Genomic DNA, 19701 nt, shown 5'->3' on the forward strand with positions numbered 1-19701 from the left:
TGTATCATAACAAGAAATTGGACTAAAGGCTCCCTTGAGAGTCACTGTAAGCCTGCTTTTCCTTATTGTTAATAATGTAAGAGAAACACATTGTTCTATTCTTGTCTCAAAAAGATGGTTTCAAAACTTGCTTTTCTAATGGGCATATAAAATGGATTCTGTTGGTTCTTAGATCCATCATTGTTACTTTTGAGTTCCCTAAACTTCCTAATTTTTCCTGTGGCAAAGAGAATAAAAGAACTAAAGAACCAATTAATGATAGTCACAGCTAGCCAAAGCCCAGAATTGTTTTCCCACAGCTCCCTTGAAATGCCGGTAATGACAGTACACTTAGAGATTGTGTAGGTTTTGTTTGTTAATGTCACTAAAGCGCTTCAAGAATCCTGTGCAGGGAATGACAGATACGATATCTGAAGGCAGATAGAAAACATTTGTGCCTTAGCAACATGATTTGGATCTGGTTTCTGAGCTCAGCTTATTCCAGTAAAGTTCAGGGTGTTCATGGCCAGGCATTGATTCAGGTTTGTCTTTCTCATCAAAAGAATTCCAGGGAAATATCACTTACAATGCATGGGCCTCACTTCTGTGAACCCACAGTCACTGCAAACTTTGGTGAATCAGAATAGCAATGAACCCTTAGACAATGCTTTTGCGTGTGTGTGTGTATTTATATAGTATATGTATTTTGTGTATACTTATAAAGAGCAGCAACATATTGCCTTAAGAACATGCAATTCCAGGTAGCCAAGCACACAATTCTTATCAGTTCAACTGCTGGTTTGAACCTGCATCCCACTAAACACTATTCATATATTAATCTTACCTTTTTAGAGGAATATTTCCCATGTATTTATATGTAGCTTCCATGATCTGTTAGATATTTTTCAAATATGAAATCTGTGCCCCCAAGGAATGTCCAGCATAAAGGATGAAACTGTCCCTGAGCAGAGCCTGGTGGCTGCCCCAAGCCCCGAGTCTTTAAGAAGCAGGATGACTCGGGTGCTGTGCTGAGCCAGGCAGAGAGCACTGAACCTGTTGTATGTAAATGGCATCGTTTCAATATCTGCTTATCAGCTTTCTGGTAAAATAGGAAAAAAAGTGTGTTGCTTTTATCACCTGTATGTGTGTGTGAAGTTAGTAACATTTGCAATTGATAAAAATATTTTCCACAGTTTTCTAGTGGTAGGACAAACTGCTAATTATGCCTAGAAGCCTCTTACACAGTGTACAAGGCAAAGAGAAAACTGGAATGATCAGACAAAGAAGCTGCTAGAAAAGGATTTCTGCAGGTGATTAACCTAATGAGCTCCAGGATTTTCATATAGACTGTCAACTTCTGGTGTTAGTACCTAAAGCTCATGAGTCTGATTCTTGCAGTTCTGCTTCTGCCTCTCATATGTGTGGTTTTGTTTTTTTAATGTTACACAGCACTTTTGCATCTTTTTTTTGGACTTGGCTTGCTTCTTCTCCAAATGACAGTAGTATTTACTTACCTTACAGAGTTACTGTGAACCTTAACTAAGCATCCCCTGAGCAGCATGGAGAGGGTTGGACAAAAGCTGCTGTCGAGGTAACAGCAATTTTCTGGGACTGAAGAGTGTCAAGCACTGTGGAGTATTTCATATCCCACCTTTTGCCTGCCACTGTGTCAGACACAGGGATGAGATACTTGCTCTGTAGATTAAGAGGTAGCTAGTAAAACTAGACACATTTTCAGACTCTTTTTTGATAAATAGGAACCTTGCAAAATTCATTTGGAGAGGTTGAAACTACACGTGCGTTTGGCTCTAGCTGGAAGACTCAAACATCATTAAAAAAAATTAAGGAGAAAGAGCCCATTCAAAATATGGCAAACACATTTCCCTTAGCCCTTTTCCCAACTGAACTGTTTTCCCTTGTAAATGGCAACTTATTTTATTAAAAAAAAAAAAGAAAAAAAAGCATGCTTTGACTTTTCAGTCTGAAACATTTTTCATTTTAACATTAACATGGTATCAAGTCAAAACTATCAGGTTTATGTCTGTATGGGCTGTAAATGTGTGTCATACCTTTGTGAATTCAGAGCATGAGAGAGGCTTTACCCTAAGATTTATATATCTTTTCCAGCAGGTGGAAATATAAACAACCTCACAAGGGGCTAACCCATTTGTTAGTGCTCTAGATGAACCCCAGATAATCAGCAGTTGGAAGGAAGCTAAAGCAGTGGTTACGTGACCACATTAATCTTCTGCAGCTCCAAAAGCAGCAGGCTCAGCCTCATCCTGGTCCTTACCCCCATCCCTGTTGCCAGTGCTGAGTATCATTACCACCTTTTCTCCTGTGCCTCAGACGGCATTGTGGAGCCCCATGGTGATCAGGGTGAGGAACAGTTCCACTGACCTCTGGTTTTGACTTACAGGTTTGGCTTTCACCTGAATCCATTACTCAGTTTGGTTTTCCATCTGGCTGGATGAAGGGAGGAGGCTGGATTAGGTGGGCAGTAACCACATTCTCCTTTTCAGGAAAAGTCTGGATCAGTGGTGGTCTAAAGGGTTGGTATAACCATCGTATAAAAATACTTCCTGATCAAGTTTTACATCAAAGACACTCAGGGAAAAAGCAGGGAGTTTCATATGAGTGGAAGCCCACAGTGGATTTGGGATATAAAATTAAACATGTGTCTATAAAAGTAATCTTATTCTTTTTTTCCTTTTTGCCTAAATATGACTTGTATAAAGGGTAACTTCAAGGAGATTTATGAAGAGCAAGGTGTCCTCCCCTTTGGGTGTCATAATTCATAAATAACATCCTATCCCCTTGCAATCTCTGTGAGATAAATCAGGATTTGGTGAGATGGGGGGTTCTGCATAGAGGACACATCCCTAGTGCTTAGCATTGACCACAGTTCCTGCTGGCGTATAAACCAACAGTGGAAAAAGTACATGAATGCTGAGGATCTCTAACGAATATGTAACACCCACATTAAAAATAGAATCTTCAAAATATTATTGACTAATGCATATTTATAATAATATACTTGTATGTAGAACTTTATAACGTTATGCACTTTGATGGTTAATTTTTCTTTTAAAAATAAATAAATAAATGGGTTTTCAAGTGGGTTGGAAAATATGAAAATGGCAGATTTTAGCTGAGTATAGTGTTTCAGGTTTAAACCAAAATTAAATACTTCAGAAATAAGCTGTGCCATATCATTCCTTTTAGCTTAATTGCCAAAGTATATGATCTTGAGGAAAACAACCAAAGTGATAAGGACCCTGAGCAATCACCCGAGGGTTTTTTGCCAAGTTATGTTCTATTCAGGGCAGATCAGCAGTCTTTTCACAATCTTGCAAAGTCACATTGATACTGGAGAAAATAATAAAAAAATCCCACTTTGTTTTATGGAAAATTGTAACTGGGAGGATTTAGTGTTATTTAGGATCAGTAGCAAAGCAAGGGAACAAAGTAATTATATGCTTAGTTGAAGACAGATTTAAATTCATATGTCCTTTATCTTGAGCCTTGCAAAGCTTATTTTATTCAAACTTTTTATTTTTTTTGCTTGTTAGTTGCAGGTCTTTTGATCCCACTGTGGCAGAAGAGTTGTTTGTCCTAGAGTGAGAACCAGGTGTAGAAAGAGGAAAGAAAAAATGGAAGCAATATGTGAATGATTCCATAAAATTTAATGGAGATACCAAGATACATCAAAAGAAGACAGAAAATATGGAGAAAGTTAGTCACTGCATACGTTAGATAATGAAAAATCACAAACATCTTTTACCTTCACCCTTCTGAAAAAGATAAATTGGGTTCCAAATGATGAGTATGTTTGCCACTATTTGGTAACCATTTTAGAAGCCAACAAGTAAGAATAACTGTATTATGTATTGGGGGTGTGTGAAAACTGAATGATTTGAAATGTTTCTAGTTTAAAACTAGATTTTCAAAGGACCTCAAGCTTAACTAAGCCTTCAGTTCACACTGCTTTTGATAGTACAATGGCATTTTTGAGGCACACATCAAGTGTCTTTAGTAGCTATGGCCTATGAGGTGCACTTTTCTTGTGGACTCTGCTCCATGGTAGGGTTTTTTACACAGAACCACTTCCCATAGGGATGCTGGGAGGCATTCTGTCTTAGCGGTGTGGTTATGGCTTACACAGCAAATTGTTCTTATTGGGGTTCCTGGTTGCACTGGGAATGAAACAGGCAATGTTTAGCATCATTTGAAGGATGCAGAACATTTTCTTATCTCCATCCATACAGGCAGGTGTCCTGTGTGTGGAGTAAACCAAACTCTCTTTCTGTCTGCTTATCACCCCACCACCACCCCCAGGCTCCCGAGATGGTGTGTTTACCATACCATCCCACAATGTTCCCAAATACCAGGCGGCAGATCTACCTTTCTGTAGCCTGGGTAGCCACAGAATGCTAAAGGCAAAAAATGCAGGAAAGCATACAATATGATGTCTGGATGCCCTCCTCATCCCTTCTTATTGCCTGAGCAACGATGTAAGAGCAAAGCACACTGTAGCACCAGTAACTCAGGTAGTTCTTTTCATAAGGCTTGAGCACATGAATAAGATTACATTACTCATGTAATAATACCGAAGTCAGTGAGGCTATCAAGGAAACAGGTTCATTGAGATGCATCAGTTTTGCAAGACTAGCTCCAGAAAGCAAAAATATGGATAGACATGGATATTCTCAACTGGAAGGAACCAGAAACTCTGGAGTAATATGAATTAAAGTAACTTCTGCCCTAGCAATCAGCTAGCCAGGCATCACTACTAACACAGAATAGAGAACTCTCATAAAGAAATAATATCTAAGAGAGAAAGAAACTCTGAAACAAAGCTGCTGCATGGTCTTTGCAAAGAAAGGGTTTCCTGGCAGCTGCTCTCTCTCTGGCTCCATTAGGGAATGTATAATTGATGTAATAAGAATAATCTATTTGTTTGCATCTTAGGTTTAATGAGTGGCGCTGTGTAATAAAGACAAGAAAAGCAAGCCACCAAACCCCAGGCTGCTGCAGGGGATACCTCCTGCACAGCTGCTGGTGGAGCTGCAGCCTGCCTGGAGCAACAGGGCACTGTGAGAGCAGAATTCTATCAGTGGGCATGTCAGGCTTCACATGGCAATATGGCTCTCTTTTCATCCAATTATAGACAGTACACTCATCAGGGCTATGGATGTTTGAAGACAGAGCTGGTATTTTGGCTGATTCAGGGACCAAATTGTTTTCTACTTACACTTCCATTCCGGTCAGGTCATCTGAGTTATTCTGCACTGGCAGTGATATAAGGGGGATGGGACTCAGAGTCTGTGAGTGATGGTTTTGGAGTATTCCTCCTGTATTAACTTCTGAACACCCTCATGCTTGTGAGCAGCCTTACGCAAGCTTGCTCCAGCAGTACAGGCAACAAGCATAAATCGTCCTCTTTGCCAGTGTAGTACTTTTGTTTGAGGTTCTCAAAGAGCTCTGTAAAGCTTAGTAAGTTTCACAACTTTCAGTATTACCCTTCTTAATGTCTGAGAAAGCTGGGAGTAAAAAAACATAAGACAGCATCCTCAGAGGTATCTTCAGCGGCCCTTGCTTCCCAGCCTGCGATGCATGCAAGGTGGATGTTCTGAGGTGCCGAGTCCTTAATCATCTCAATGGGATTCAAGAGCTCTCAGGCTGCTGCACAAACAGATGAACAAGTTATTTGTAGCCACTTCAAGGTGGTACCCTCAAGTTCCTTGCTCTTGCTTTTGTGGTTGAGGTTTCTTGAAGGGAAAGGTTGAGAGCATGTTGAGTCAACAGAACAAGCTGGAAACGCATAGGTTTAACCTGAGTACTGGTAACACAAGAAGTAATACACATCCCTGCAAGCTTTTTTCTAACCAAACTGCTGGAAAAGCAACAGTGAGACAGAAGCTGTTCTCAAGCCAAAGGCACAGATCCTGCTGGGGGTGGTGTGGGTCACTACGATGTCCTGTTAAATGGAAAATATTTCCAGGGCTGCTGCAATATCTATGCTTGGTTCAGCAGAGCTATTCATTCCTCTGGTCCGGGCTCTGACCTGGCTCCCAATTCCTAGCCCTGCCTTAAAAATTACTTCTGGCCAGATACTTCTGTGAACAGCAATTTGTTTTAGTAATGCAGTTTCATTTCCATACCCCCATGACCGAGTTTTTAATCTCTTTTATGGCAAATTAGCCTCACCCTCTACCCTCCATATACTGGAAAATCCTAATATTCTGGTAGTTTTTATTGATGCACCACATCTGGCCATTGTAATCACGTGCCCTGGTCACCATACCAGTTTTTTTAAAAAACATTTTAAAAAATTCCTGGTATAGTACTTGGTCTATTGTATTTAAGGGTATATTCTCACTGCAGGACTAAACCATCCACAGCTTGTGCTTTTCTGATATTTGGATCTCATTGTGCCAGTGGATAATATGTGATCTGATACTCACAGATCCTGCTAAGTTGTAGAGTCTATGTGCTTTAGTCACTTTATAGACATGGGTTTCATATCAGTCTGGACTTAGTTTGGGTGGGGTTTCTGTCTTTTTTTTAAACTTTTATTGATTTATTTAATTGCTCCTTTGCCTCATCTATAAAAGGTCATAATCTTCCGTTATTATTGTTTAAGATTGAATGTGAAAACATATTTTATCTTCTTCATGGGAGAAATACAATTGCTATACATGACTTTGCTTTCACTAAATGGTTCCAAACTATTGGTATTAGGAAGAGGTTAAGTGGAAGTCAAACTAACTGCTGAAAACCAACTTTGCTTTAGGGCAATATTGTTATAGCTGGAATGAATGGGCATCTTCATACAGTCATGATGCCCACTGAGACTGAGACCATTTGCAAGGAGCTAAATGAAAATTACTTGCTCTGCTGTCAGACTGTGCTGATGTTGCCAGAACTATTTGCCTTCATCTGTCAGCTAACTGGATTTATCAAGTTCAGCTAAAAAGACATGCAGTCATTTTTGCTGTGTTATGTCTGCGCAATATTTTACCTGTCTAAGACTCTGCTGTCTAAGGCAGGGCACTGCAAGTGAATCAACTGAGTATTTTGTAGATATAGAGGAGTCATAGGATTTCATGATTTGATGCTGACTGGGTTCTCTCTCTTTCTCTGCCTATTTGATACATACTGGGTTACTTGCTGGGGTATGTGTCTTATCTCTGGTGGTAGCTACCAGCAATTAGCTTTCCCCTCACTGAGATCACTGACCCTAGAAATGGAGCAGTGCAATTCACTGAGCGGGGGAAAATGATTTTGCTGACAGCCATTTTTGGTTGTGATAACGACAGACCAGGCGGAGATGCCCCATTCCAGTTCCAAGGTAATTTGCTTCGGGCCTTATAGCTTGCTGAGTTTTTCAAATGTCAAAGGAAAGTGAAGAATAAAGCTGTGTTAGTCTCCAAAAGCATGAAGTTATTTGGGTTGTTAGCATTACTAATGCTGTGAGCTGTTAGTGAGGTAGAGACGTGCATTTGTGACTTCTGTAGTGTTTCATCTGATTCAATCTGCATCTCTTACAGCATTCCACTCTTAGGAATTTCTGCGTGACTGTGGAAGATTAAAACACCTCTTCCTTGATAAAAGGTGTTATGAAAACATGTGCTAGTGCAATGCCAAGAGTAAGTGCTTCTCCGTGATCAGAGCTTCTCCATGCAAGGGACTCCTTGCCCAAGGGTATCACAGGTAGAAACAATTTACACAGGCTCAGTGGAAGATGGGAGAGGAACTTGGTGGAGATATTAATTGGTGGTTGCTAAATAAAGAAATCACAAAATGCACAGGAAATCCATAGACAAGTATTAGAGTAGAAAGTATCATCCTTGCTTTTCCTGGTCTGGCTTTTCCTGGGTTTCTGCTAGGGAACAGTGTTGAAGGCAGAATACTGGGTTAAACGTGTTCTGAAGCCAGAATATACTCATGTTCCTTCCAGCTCCCACCATAGCCTGTCCTGCTCAATACCCCAGTCTTGCTCCGTCTGGTCTAGGTTTTAGGATTCTGCAACTTTTCCAGTATAGGAGTTTCCTAAGCCAGCCACTGTATTTAGCATTTCTGGTAACCTGTAATGTTTAATTTCAGCTGTTCCAAGCACCGTACAAGGAGAGCCTTGAATGTTCACTGGGACATGCCATATCAATTTTATATCACGCTTTGTTTAGCAGAGGTACCTTTCTTTTCCTTTCTACTCGTTTCAGTCCTTCTTATCAACATGACACTGTTTGAGGCTTTATCCATCCATGTAGTGTCTGGTTAACAGCCTTTTTTTTTTTTTTTTTCTTTTTTCCCCCTTTGTTTTGGGAATTCTCTAAGAACTTGCTGTTGCTACTTCATAAATTGAACAAAAAACGCCATTATTTTCCCCATAGTTATGACTTCTGAATTGTGTTTCGAATCAGTAGATAACTCATATATATTTTAAAAGCTTTTGAGAAAAAAAAATACAGTGAATCATTCTGTCATCAAAATACATCTGATCAGTTTTGGCATTGTAAATCACTGATCTTTATTCACATTGCAAACATACTGCTAGAGCTGCAATGCTAGAAATTAATATTCTAGACAGAATTTGTACAGGAGTGTAGGATTACAGATGTTACATGTTAAGATTGAAGCACACCAGCAACTTAAAAGGAGTTTAAGGCTGGTATATTCAATGGTCTTAAGAACCGGGCACTGAGACAGCCCACAGAAGTGACTGGGCTGTCTTGATGCTATGGGGATACAGAGTCTGACAGTTTTATTTATCTGAACAATCATTTTTACTGAATGTGACTATTTTATATCAAAGCAATTCTCAGCATGGGTAAGAAGGCAGAACGATGTCTCTGTCCTGGCCTGGAATGCGCAGCCATAACATTGGTGAATATTTGGACTGTGCAAGTAATGACACCAATGTCAGTAGCTCTTCAAAATGAATGAGGTTGTACAGATGAGTTCTTAGACTCATCACAGCCTGCCACTATTATGTTCCGCTCACACCCTCTATACTTAAAACATCACCTTTGCATGTAGCCTACTGTGTCCATCAAGGTAGTGAGTTGAAGCAAATACGGCTGAAGCCAAAGGGCTAGAAGAGAGAAATCTGAGAGAAAAAACATTTTAAGACATAGAAGGTTAGTTCTGTATCCTGAAGAGGTCGTGGTAACATTATGAGTCCCACTTAAATGGTTTTAAGTGGGACTTTTCTTGATAAAAGATTTCTTGAAACCTTTTTTAGAGGTTCAAGGTCTAAAATCCCCTTTGCAGCACACTGTTGTGTGTTTTCTGAGAAATCAGTGTTTGGCTGTACAGTGCCTCTCCTGTCACCTCCAGATTGGGCCTTCACACTCATCTCACACACATATTTGTATCTGCCATCTTTGATTTTCACATGTGCAACAATTTTGCTTGCCTACACAGTCCTTTATTTCTAAAGGTTTGTTGCTGAGCCACGTTACTGGGTGCGGAGGCTCCTTAAAAATACCCTGGGTGAAGTGCCTGTTCCTGCACCATGGGGCAGTATAGGGGAAAGGGAAGAGTGCAGCTGAGATGCTGGGGAAGAAGGATTTGTTATAGCTTAAGTTGGTAACTATAAATGCATATACACCATTTTTATTTCTTATATATATAATTTATACATAAAGCATTGCATTCAGTTTTCCACTTAGAGAGAAAAAAGGGAAAGGAAAAAAAGCTATACATGAGATGGCACAAGAAAGAGGGGAAGAAATAAATTTGAAATAATGAATTACAGATGTGGTTGGGTTTTGTAAAACACTTTGTATTTAGGTTGCTGTTGGAAGATAGAAATCATTGCCCAGAACAATAAATAGCTGGCATCTGCTTTACATTCTAATTAAAATTTCAAACATGCAGCTGGGATACATGTTCTCTGTAACCAACTGGCTGTGGTGTTTCAAGAGCTCTCTGATGAGATGAAAGCTGCAAGGATGTAAAGGATTTCATCTGAGTTATACCACCACCAGCCTGTCCTATCAGCCAGTCGTTGGTATGATCAATTATTTGTGTGGCGGTACCACATTAAGGCCCTAATTTTAATAGGAGCTCTGTAGGTATTACTGACTACACAAGACAGTTCGTTTCCCAGAGTTTACAGCTGAATGTACACTCAGAAAAAAACATGAGAGAGGAAATGAGCACAAGGAGTTAAAATGAGCTGAGACAATGATGTTTTCCACGCTAGTCAGAGAGATATGAATGCAATCCAGAATATTAAATTCAGAGTCCTATGCCTTAGGTACAAGAGAACAGAATACATGTCGGTGCACAGTGCTTGGCTATGATACCGTTAATCTTGTGAAAGTGTTTTCAGAAGCAGTGATGACCTGAAAGACAACAGGGAAACCGCAAGAATGGTCCCTGGTCCCTGAGAAACTTCAGAATTATATCCATCGTGTACATGCATAAACTGTTTTTCTCAGCACTGATTTTTGTTCTTGCCTGGGAAGGTCTAGGTTGAAGCAGAGAGATTTACCTGGCTTATGCAACAATGGAAATAGGCAATAAGGCTCATTCGCCACAAGAAGGGCTAGTATTAAACAGCATGTGTTGAAAATAAACATTTTAAAATCAGTAGGTTAAGATAATTTCTGCAAGAGTAGTAAACAAGCTATGGAGTTTTGTAAACAGCTTATGTTAATATCTAATATCTCTTGAAAAAGAAAAAAAAAATAGACTAAAATGCTGGAGGACTGCCATTTATATGATTTAGATATGTTAAAAGGGAAAAAGGAGATAGATGGGTGAACAGTAGATCACCTAGGCTGATTCAGTGATGGCTAAGTTAATGGAACAATTATTTGGGGACTTTATTAATGAAGCATCATAAAATAAAAACATAAATAATACCAGGCCACTTAGTTTTGTGGAAAGTAGGCCTTGTCAAACAAATCTTTATTCTTTTAGAAGAATTACAAAATTGCAAGTCAGGTTAGTGAAAATCACTTTATTGATACAATGGATTTGTTTGATTTCTGCAGGGAATTTGATTTAGTGCTACATAGTATCTTGAGAGGAAAAAAAATGGAATGAACAGGGCACACTGTGACCTGAAAAATGGAATGAACAGTGGATTAAAACTCTCACTAGCAGAGCTGAAAACACAATAGTTAATAGAGATTATCACCAAGCAAAAACTTCACTAGTAAAATAATTTATAGGTACAACTCTACTCCTTTTGGTTGATTGTTTTGGTATATTTTCCTGGCAAAATTCATCATCGGCATAGACCCTTCAGAATGACAAAATTCTAAGGATGCTGTTAAATCTCATAATTTCTCTGAATTACTCTGACATGATGCAGAAGGTGAGATTCAATTCATTTAACAGAGAAATTAAAAAATCAGGTGCTATTTCAAGTATCCTAAGGAACTGGATTCAGCTGCTTGGGACTGGTAGATATGGCACAGAACATACAAGAAACCCAAACCTTTTAGAAGAGCGCCTGGGACCACGTGGGATGTGTCCTAGCAATCTGAACAGGATTACACACCCATGTTTAGGCAAGCAAATCCTACCACAACTAATGTCTGTCAGCTGGAGGTTTCTCTCCCCAGCCACGGCTCCTACTTACAGTTTGATACAGGGCTTGCAGTCTAACAGGAGAAGGTCACTAGCACCTAGGGATGCCCAAGGTGGACTCTTGAAATTTTCAGTGCACCCTGTGATTACTGCTTGCTAGTAAGAGAATACTCAGTGTTTGCCAGCCCCTTTGAAATCACTTTTAGCTACAAAGCCTTTACACTTAAAGAAGAGCCCCAAAGAATAGGGCTGGAAAAACTCTTCCCATGTGAACTTCAAGAAGTTTATTCTATGCAGTTTAGCAAAGCAAAGATTGAAGAAATACGTGACTATTTTTTTGAGGTCCTTAGACATGGAAAGCTTTGATAATGTGAAGATTTGCAGTTTTTCAGGCAGAGATATATTGAAATCCAATTTGCTGGAAGTCATAGAAATTCAAGCTCGAAATAAAACACATTTTTGAACACTAAGGTTAATTAAGCATTGGAAGATTTTCCATGGTGGAGGTGATAGATTTGCCACTGCATAGAGTCTTTCAGGAAAAGCTTTGGTTTTGGGCACCTTTTAGTCCAGTCTCTAGGAAAAAAATGCCATGGCCTCTGCACAGAAATTTTCAAACTAGGTGATTATAGTGGTCCTTTCCGACAACAGAGCACATGAATTTATAAACAAAAGGAAGTGGGCCCTAATCTTCCAAGAAAGTCTATTACTGAAAAATTTGTCCCATCTAAGAAATAAATATTTGAAACCACTACAACAAAATCCTTCCTTGGAGGAATGTATGACTATTCTCTCAGCCCACATTTCTTGAGATTGCCTCAGTAGCTGTCAACATGGCATACTGCTCCTCCTTTTGATAAGCATAAACTTGGAAAAAATTAAGGTCATTTGAATAACAATCTTAGGTAATGGAGTAAACACCTTTGCCCCTGTATTCGACTGCATGCTCAAGCACCAGTTTTTACTGACTGTTGATTTCTTCCCTTGTGCATTCTTATCCTTGTCAACATCACTGTTCAGCAAATGCATTTCCCCCTCTTCCACAATTAATCTCCCATAATTATCTTCTTTCCCAGGCATTTCTGCTGTTTCCAGAAATGCAAAAATGTAGCCAAACATTTCAGTGTTCCCTCATTCTTGAATAACAAAGAGGAAATGCGTTTCACCCCAGCTGTGAAGAATATCCGTGCTTTAAGGGCATGGGTCTGAGAGAGACATCAGTTGTAAAGAAGGGAGCCTAGCAGGAAAACCTGGATGGATGCCTCTGAGAAGTAATAGGTATGATTTACTATCAAAAGTGCAGTAGGAGTTAGTGCTAGACATACTAAAAACATGAAAATACTAAAATCGAAAGGATTTCTGTGTTGAACTACAATTCTTGTTTATCATTTTATCTTTATCAGTTGACTTGTTCTTGCTTCTTGGCCAGTAAGAAGACAACAGAGGTTTAAGATACACACCTGTGTCTAGATTTGTATTTCAGATCCAGGTTTGTATTTCAGGTTCTTCCCAGTGGTACAGACATTCAGCTGTGACAGTACAGTTCACTGTGTTGTATCACAAGGATGATTTATGACTGAAAGCTAGATTTAAATTCAGATCTCATGTTATTTCTGCAGAAAATATGAACCACTTCTGATTTTGCATTTTAAATATCTTCCATCTCACCACATGCATTTGATTGAAAACTGGATTTTATGAATATATGTATAGAATTTCTTTAAACGTGTTGAAGTAAATTGACAGTGGAGGGCTGGAGAACCTGCTAAGTAGACAATGGACAGTACAACAGATTGATAAAAAGAGTAATTCTGGGAATTACACTGTTTAGTTTTGATGTAAGAACAGATTGATTCAGTTTAAGGGAAATGGTTCTTCATTGTGCTCACAGAAGTGTGTTTCTGGAGTAGCATCAAGGTTTTAGTTGCTTTTAGGTTGAGCTACTGCATCTATGAATGCTTGCTGCACTGTTTTCCTTTTAGGTCCTTCATCGGGATTTGTTAGCTCTGTACTGGCCTGGTGATCCTCATGCTCTAAAATGAGTGCTTCACTAAAAGAGGCTTCTTTTCCACAACTTTGTATATGATGTTAGCCAGCTGCTCATCACCAGTACTTGTCTTTGCAACTTTGAATCCTGGCTAGCTGTCTTGAAGCAGGGATTTGTACACTGCTTAGCTGTGTGTCCTATGTCTTATTTTCAAACCTTTTTCCCATCAACAGCTCTTAACTAGCCCTGTGGCACCTCACTTAGAAAACGGATATTAGGAAAACTTTTAACATCACTGAGGCTGCCCAGTGGAAACAGAGAGGAGAGATAACCTGAAACTGATTCTCAGGCTGCATAGTATCAGGGTTTACATTACTTAGCTCATGAAATCTTAAATCACAGACCTCAGTCAAGCTGCCCAATATTCACAGCTTTGTGGGGCAGTGAATATAGGAGAGGAACATCGGTACACACTTTGATTTCTTATGATGAATGCCTCTTTACAGGAATAAATGGGTGAACCAGGTAGTAGATGTGTATGGTATGTATGGGTAGAAAGCTAAAAGAATGTTAGGAATCAATGGATGACTAGCTAGATGGATGTATACTGCTGCACATACTGAGATAGTGTGCTGACTACAAAACTATTTCAGGAGAAACTGGGAAGTTTCTCATACAGTGATCTGAAGTTCTGCCCTTTGTGTCAGCTTAACAAAAACAAAATAAAAAAAGGAGATATCTCAATTAAAGGCCACAGCAGCTTTAAAGGAAATGTGCTGATTTCAGTAAAAGCAGCTGAAATACTCTCTACCATGTGGAGGAGGGTTTTGGCATGAATCCTGCAGCCTGTGGGAAGAGAGTGCCGTCAAACTTTGCACCTCCACAGAAAGATAAAATAAAGTGTAGTTTAAGCATTTAAAAAACACACTACTCTTCTTATTTTTCACATTTAAAGAGGTGCTGACAGGTATGGAGCATCACAGAGAAAAGTCTTACCAGCACAATCAGTGCTAAGTGGTTGTGCTTTTTATTTACATTTCCTTCATTCTCTTCTTTCTTTTCCTTGCAAAAGACTAAATTGATTACCAAATTTTTTTTCTGATAAGCTCCATCTTTCGCTACAAAATTGAGATAGGCGTTCATGCCTTGATTTTAAAATATTTTTTTGCTGCAACTGTGGAGTCATCACTCTTCTTTGGTAAGACTTTCAATTTTTACTTTAATGAAATATGTCTTGTTATATCAGAGGTGAAGAAAAATCAGTCCTAATTTTAGCCAGGTACGTTGAGCCCAACAGATGAAAAATATGAGCTTTGAACAGACTTGTGAATTCCCCTGAAAACTTTCTAACTTACATATTCTCTGTCACATTCAAATTTTAGAGTACAATTTCAGCCTTCTTCACTGAATTATGTACTTTAAATCATTTGAATTGGTTCATCTTTAATAAGCATCATTATTTCTACTACATGCCTAGAAAACTAAATTCTTTTGAACATAAAAAGGTACCTTTTAGTGTTTTCAGATAATTCAATCCTGGTAAAGGTTTCACAAAATCACAGAGTGGTTGAGGTTGGAAGGCACCTCTGGAGGTCATCTTGTCCAACCCACCTCCTCAAACAGGGCTACCTAAAGCAGGTTGGCCAGGACCATCTCCAAATGGCTTTTGAATATCTCCAGAGATGGAGACATCACCACCTCCCTGGGTAACCTGTGCCAGTGCCTGATCACCCTCACAGTCAAAGTGAGTTTCCTGATGTTCAAAGGGAACCTCCTGAGTTTCAGTTTGTGCCTGTCGCCTGGGCACCACTGAGGCTCTCTCTTCTTTGCACCCTCACTTCAGGTATTTATATACATTGATAAGATCTCCTCAAGAGCCTTCTTGTCTCAGGCTGAGCAGTCCTAGCTCTCTCAGTCTCTCCTCACAGAGGAGATGCTCCAGGCCCTTAATTGTCTTTGTGACTGTTTGCTGGACAGCAGTTTGGACCCCTCCACAACAGACTTGGCTCTTTCTGCTGCACATAGTCTTTCATCATTACCTCAGCAGGCCTTGCCCCCCCATTTCCCACTCTCCCTCTTATGCTATGTTCCACATCACACGTGCTTGATATCATGGTATAAAACCCATGCATTTGGTATGCCATAATGTTTCAGGCACTTTGGATTGATAAATCACAGATGCAAATAGAATTATCCCAAAGGTGTACACACAGAGGACTCATGAATATATGGGGCTCATAGTAGGTGAAAAAATAAGCTGAGGTTTCTCCAAAAGCTGGCCGTGCTGTGCAGTAAGGATAAGAGCCAGTCTACAGTACTATGCCTGGCTGCTCAGGATAGCTCCCTGAGACAGGTGCCTTTAGCGATGTAGGCATAGCTTGAATGGAAAAAGTAGTCCTCAGGGATGTTAAATCAGAGCATGACCTTTCAGCAGATGGCAGATTTTTTTATAGCTGAGCTCTGTGTCACACAGGAGTAGAAAAACTCGGCTATTGCTTGTGCTGAGAACTGCTAAAGCTTCACCATCAGCGAGCCCCTCTGTGGCAGAGTAAGTGAAGGTCAGATTTCCGTACTGTGTCAGCTCTGGGACAAGGTCACAGTTCCATTTCTGTGCCACTGAATTTCCCATGGTGCAGCAACAATATTTGGAGGTCCTACATAAATACAGGCAGTAGAAGGTTGAAAGAAACTTGCAGATGCTGAAGTGGACATTAAAATGTAAATAGCAAGAGAGAGCGGTTTGTGTAAGATGAGGCTGAAAAATATATATGATGATTATAGAAACTGATGTAATGAAACATGACAGGGTGGGGCCCCAGGGCTGAAATAAACTAGATTCCACTCTTTAAACTACATTGTTCAGGAGCAAAGATATGGAAAATGGGAAAAGTAATGCAGTAATAAAAATGTTTTGGAAAGTGAGACAGGGTGAACTAACAGTCTTTTACCCCACATGAATTTCCTGCCAAGATCTTTGAATATGAGTTTTATCTTGGCCTTGTTTATTTCAAACTTGTTTAAATTTTGAAAGGATTTGTGGTTTCTTTTTTTTTTTTTTTTTTTTCTTTTAACTGAGTAGAATATGTAAATAACCCCAACAAAGAAGAAATTATCATCAGCTGAATCATATATGGAGAACTTGTATTACAATGTGATCTGAGTGCTTGCATTCCCTTCAAGCCCCTTTGCAATCCACCCATGGATAAGTGTGTACCTTCATGCACAATCATGCAGACATGTTTCTGCTTAGATGTTTCAGCAGACACAGCAGCAGTCTGAGAGCAAGGAAAGCAATGCAGAGGTCTGCCCTCGCATGGGACAAGGACATGTGCCCTACTGACCAGGGCTTACCACCAACATCGGCAAGGGTCCAGTCCCTCCACCTCACTGCTCCTTCTGCTTTGCTCTATAAACTTATGCTTTTGTGATCACAGATGTGTTATATTTATGACAGATCTGCTTATAAGCATGGCTGTGTTTATTATACGGCCCAAATTTGCTGCCATGGAAAGGACTTAAAAGCTGGTCTGGCCTACAGCCCGGTAATGAGTTGCATCAATCAGTTTCAATAACACTCTGGAATCAAATACACGGCTCTCAGCATGCAGGGCCAGCATTAGTGTGTTTATACACCCATGAAAGAGGTACAGGCCTTTTTATTTTATTGACTGGGAAACTGAGTCAAAAGACATCAGCAGCCTGATTCTGTTGCCATGGAAGTTATTAGCAAAAAACCCTTTTACAGTCACAGAAATGAAAGGTTGGGTGAGAATTGATACATCTCAGTAGAAATGCCAAATCTGTTGGCTCCCAAGCTTTTACAATTAAGCCTATCTTTTGTTTCATTCCCTGTTAGGCACCAATGGTCTATCATGTTCAGTACTTTCTCTTGCACATCTGTGATGCTTCAGAAGCAAGTGACTCTTTTATCTGTAATGAACTGATAAAGATTTGCAATCCTGTATATTGGAGGAAAGGAGGTAGAAGTGGTCTTCTTTAGCGAACAGGATTTACTCTGGAGGAAGAATTTAGGTTAACTTAGTATAGGCAGGCATTATTTGACACATATTACTGATGATAGAGATATTAAACTTCTAAAATCTGTCTTCTCTAAATTCTAAAAAGATGGTGTATTGGATATATATTCAGTTACTGATATTCAGCACAAAAGGTCAGACAGCACTGTGTGGAAAAAAATGTGCCTTCCTTGGATTAGCAGTACTGTTCTTTAATTTATTGAAATCACACATGAATCAAAAATTATAGGTAAAATTAAAGGAGTGAGAAGTCATCACTCTGCAGTAGCCCTCTTCATCAACAAGTTGCCATCTGAACATAAAAGGACTCTGCTGTGTCAGAACAGATTAAACCCTTTGCTCTTTTTCCTCTTTTGTTCCAAGTACAGTGCCGGTACTGTGCATCCAGCTGTTTGAACAGAGAGGATTAACCTTCTCCTGGGGCCAGTTACACAGCCCAGCTATCTGCTGTCACTGCAGAGCTGCCAAGGAGCCCAGCCAGGGACACATGTGGCAGGGTCCTGCTGTAATAAGCATCCATGTTTCAGCTGAGGGCTCCTGCTGGTTCCCAAGATGTGGGTTTGGGTAGCACACACCAGCTGTTCTGCTCTCGTGATGATTTCTGGCTGCTGAGGCTCAAGGCTGGTCACTCCGCCCTGGCAGCCCAGATGAGGAAGCCACAGATCCAGGTGTGTTGAGGTCAGGTTGTCTTTCACGGGGCTCTGTGCATCAGCCTCACTATGGGTCAAAAGATGAACATGTGAACGCTGCTACCTGGGGCTCTACCAAAATTCTGAGCATTGCTGAGGCCCTGGATCTTCAGTCTCTGTTCCTAACTATGGGATCTTTCAGGTTGGTGCTCTAATGGGCCTCAAACACCAGTGGTTTGAGCCCCAGCTTATACATGATGATTATCCCCACCACACTTCCTATGTCAGTGGTAGAAACACGGCAATGATAAAGGAAGAGTGATTGCAGTCACTGCTGTAATCTTTGTATGTCTGATCAAAATTCACTTGCTCTTCCTATTTGTACAAGGCACTGAAATACAGTAACACAGAACATCTGAACAAATGTTTACTAGACTAGCCACCGGTAAATATGCAAGCAAGAAATTTTGAACTGTTCGGGGAGCCATCCTTACCTGACAAATACATGGACAGGAGGTGGACATTTCTGGAGGTTTACTGCCTGGGGGAACCTCCCAAATCCATAAAGAGTGTTTGGTTGAAAAATCAAGGAGAGGCAGTGAACAACGTTTTCCTTTCTCACTGTCCCTGCAGCGGTGCACCCCAGGACCAGAGGTCATAAGTTGTCACAAAAATCAGTGTAGTTTTCATTCTGTTGGCTGCAGATGGACATTTTTTAGTCAAACATTTATTCTTTGACTTTTCTTTTGAGTGCTGAGGGAGGATGGAGAGTGGGGAGAAGGGCAAGGGAAATAATGCACTGAAAAATGTCTATTTAATTGTGGGAAGAAGTCCTTGAAAATTAAAAGGCAGTATTGAAAGTGGTCGATTTTAGGAAAATGACCTTGTTACTTTGGAAATATTTCCCAGCTACATTTCATATTGTATCAGGATATGGTGAAGCATGACTACAATACAAGTTTGCAAATAATACCTTGAACTGCAGCCACACCTGTAATGGTGAATGCTAACACATTTTGAAGGGGGTGTTAAACTTTAAACCTATTTGTAACCATTAGAGAGCCAACTGAAACATAACAGAAGACTGCTCCCAAATCTGCTTGCAGTGAGCTGCTTCTGTAGCTTCCCCAGAAGACTCTGTCAGGTGGAAGTTTTGGGTCTGACTGAGTTGTTCTTGTTTTCTTAATTATGGCAATGATTGCAAAAATCACTTTAAATAAGAAATCAGGAGTCACCTGCATGCTTATATTTGTGTTTTTCCATGTGCACTTGCTGACCCAGATCTCTATTTTTTCAGTGCTTTTCCCATGCATAGTAATAACAGGATGCTCATGTTCATTTCTGACATGTTTGAAAACTGGAAGATGCTGGTCCATGGTAATCTAAGCATAATGGAGCTGTCAAGCATGGTTTGCAGTCATTTCTCTTAACACTGTAAGAAAGAATGCCCCACTGAGAATACGGGGATTGTACGTATCAGCGCCCATAAAATATGCTGATTATTTTCCCACTGAAGAAG

The 19701-nt window shown here is 39.9% G+C and overlaps 1 long non-coding RNA gene across 8 annotated transcripts in view; it reads right to left on the reverse strand.

The window, feature by feature from the left end:
• Positions 1–3651: 3651 nt before the first annotated feature.
• Positions 3652–19701, reverse strand: part of LOC119156193 — a 70341-nt gene continuing 54291 nt past the window's right edge. For all 8 annotated transcript variants that reach the window (XR_005107011.1, XR_005107013.1, XR_005107017.1 and 5 more), the window contains one exon: positions 3652–18270. This is a non-coding gene — a long non-coding RNA (uncharacterized LOC119156193). The remainder of the gene's footprint in view (positions 18271–19701) is intronic.

This window comes from Falco rusticolus, chromosome 12 (genome assembly GCF_015220075.1).
Source record: "Falco rusticolus isolate bFalRus1 chromosome 12, bFalRus1.pri, whole genome shotgun sequence".
Lineage (NCBI taxonomy): Eukaryota > Metazoa > Chordata > Aves > Falconiformes > Falconidae > Falco > Falco rusticolus.